This window comes from Nanorana parkeri, unplaced genomic scaffold (assembly GCF_000935625.1).
Source record: "Nanorana parkeri isolate BGI_ZX_2015 unplaced genomic scaffold, ASM93562v1 scaffold67, whole genome shotgun sequence".
Taxonomy (NCBI): domain Eukaryota; kingdom Metazoa; phylum Chordata; class Amphibia; order Anura; family Dicroglossidae; genus Nanorana; species Nanorana parkeri.
In genome coordinates this window covers 784,177-786,716 of record NW_017306335.1, presented here as the reverse complement: position 1 = coordinate 786,716, position 2,540 = coordinate 784,177, and the positions used below count along the sequence as shown (strand labels likewise).

Below are 2,540 nucleotides of genomic sequence, written 5' to 3'. Positions count from 1 at the left end.
CCCCGTTCATCCTATAGATCACTTACTTTTCTCCATTTAGTGCCAAAGCAAAGAAGAATGACATTTAAGGCTCTTATTTTATATGGCTCCTATATATACCTGCAGTGACAGAGGGGGAATCGTGCAGGCATGTTAAACATATTTAAACTTTTCTTCATTTTGAGGATTGCTAAGACAATGTAGCACCTAACAATAAGGGGACTCTAGTAGAGGGAAGATACCAATACCCGATACTAATATTTTCCACTGGACACTTCTGCCTCGGCATTTAACAAGTCATTCATAAAATGCCGGCAGGCACAGAATTCTCGCTGCGCATTGAGAGCGCTGAGCCAGTGTTCAGTAGAAGTTCCCCTTCACACAGCCTTGGTGCCGTCGATTATATGTGACATATGGGCTGTGGAAAAAGCTGCAGGAGTCAGACATGTTCAGAAGTGTTGGATTCTTCTTTTTAGGCCTCATACGCATTGGGCGCATGGGGCCATACACATAAAGTTCAGGTGTATTTTCATGCTATGGAAGCCGCAAATGTCGCTGGAAGCCATCCATAGAAATCAATGGTGGTATGGTGGCTATACACCGGTATGCTTACCTTCATATGCCCTGATGGAGATTGCATACATTTTTAAGGGTATGACCCTCCATGTGCTCGTGTGTATGAGGCCTAACTCTTATGTATCAGTAAAAATGTGTTTTGGTCTGGTGACAAGGCCTGTTTAAAGTATTTCTAAGCCCAGGAAAATAAATGTAATGTATTGCAGTTTACCAGTCCTTGAATGTAGTGACTGCATTAGTTTTTTCTTTTCATTTTCATTCCCCTCATTTTCATTCCCCTCATTTTCATAACATGGTCAGGAGGTTTTGTGTTCAGAGGAGAACAGGGCAGCATTTTTAGCATAGGCATAGTGCTCAGAAGGTTATCAGCTCACTGTATTTCTGATGAGATAACAGATTATTTTTTGCACTTCTCTAACAAAACTCTCTCAATAGTGTATTTAGCAGATCAAAAGGGAACAAATGAGGAGTTCATTGTTCGATTTGTTTTAGCTAGTCTAAGGTGAAGGACTAGGATAAGATGCCTCCTTTTTATTCTGGTAAATTGTCTTCCTGGCAGCTGTTCTATTCTCATTGTGTCTAGTAGGGCTTCAGTGAATGCTACCTTCCTCTTGTGGTTTATGCTCATTGCTGTTCTGAAGTTTCAGCACTTTTACACAAAGGCGTCAAGTTTCTGATCTGCTATTAAGATGTATTAAGCATAGCCTCCCATCTATTGCTTTATTTTAGGCTGCCTTTTGCGGTGAAGGTGATAATAACTTTTATTCTTTTGACTTGTTTTTTTATTTCTATTCTATGTATAACTAATATTTCAAATACCGCTCATTGCTTGCACTAGACGTGGCACTCCATCCAGACTGTCTTTTAGATAAGGCGTATCTAATCCCAATTCAAAAACCCAATACCAAAAACGTACCAATGATTAGCCCGAAGAAGGAAAACAAATACAGCCACTGCATCGAAGAACATTATCAGAAGGTACAGAAAATACTTGTTACTCATGCCAGAAATGCAGTGTCTTTGGAATTTTGTGGGCTGATAGGACCGGAAAACTGCATCATTCCACCTTGTAATGGAGGTGAACAAAGACAGACATGTTTTGAAGTCTGTGCTGGGTGACAACTACGTCTTCCCTGCATAGATACAATGGAGAAATTATCTTTGCTGTGGAGAGATAGGTAGTGTGTAATTTGCAGCATTGCTATTTGAAAACGTAGGGGATGGGGGAAGCCTGAAAAAGAAAATACAGCCCCTACTGTAAGGGCTCGTTTACACTGGCCATATGGTAAAACACAAAAAAATTTTGTGCATTTTTTTTTTAGGTGATAGTGGTCAGCTGCGGTTTACTTTTTAAAATTTTCCCTCAAATTTATTGGCAGTTTACAAAGTGTACACTCCAGTCAAGGTCTCTGTGCAGCAGCACAGTGTGCTGCAATGGCCTCTGGTGCCATCCAATGTGCTGCAGAGAAATGCCGCATGTCTTCATTTGTTTTGCAACACACAACACATTACACCAGCGTTGTGGTGTGAATGTGGCACCTAGAAAACAATGGTTTTCTATGTGTCTTAGTGATGACCTGCAGCGGAAAACTGCGGATCAACACTGTATATGTGAACAAGCAAAGATGAAACTGGTAAACTATGGTTTTTAAAAAATTATTATGGGTTTACATAAACTATTGTTTTTTTTATTAGTCCCTATTTAGTTACTTTTTAAGCTCCTGCTTTACTCTGGTATAAACAAATTTTATCTAGTATGTAAACACGTAATTGAAAATCAGAGACTGAGGGAATTCCCAAACTCTATGAAACACAGCCAAGGTACACTGAGGCTTTGTGAAAGTATACAATGTTCACCACTTATAATTGCTCTTTTGGGGAAAGCGGAACCATAACAAATTCCTGCAGTGGTCACTTCAAAGCTATGCCCTCTGGCGCACGGTGCCAGTTGGGGGGGGGGGGGGGTCTTTTAAAATTTGCCTCTT

At 40.3% G+C, this 2,540-nt stretch overlaps 1 protein-coding gene across 1 annotated transcript in view; it reads left to right on the top strand.

Annotated features, from left to right (window-relative positions):
• WNK1 (WNK lysine deficient protein kinase 1) overlaps positions 1-2,540 on the top strand; it is a 150,571-nt gene that overhangs the window by 20,145 nt on the left and 127,886 nt on the right. The gene's annotated exons all lie outside the window — the stretch shown is intronic.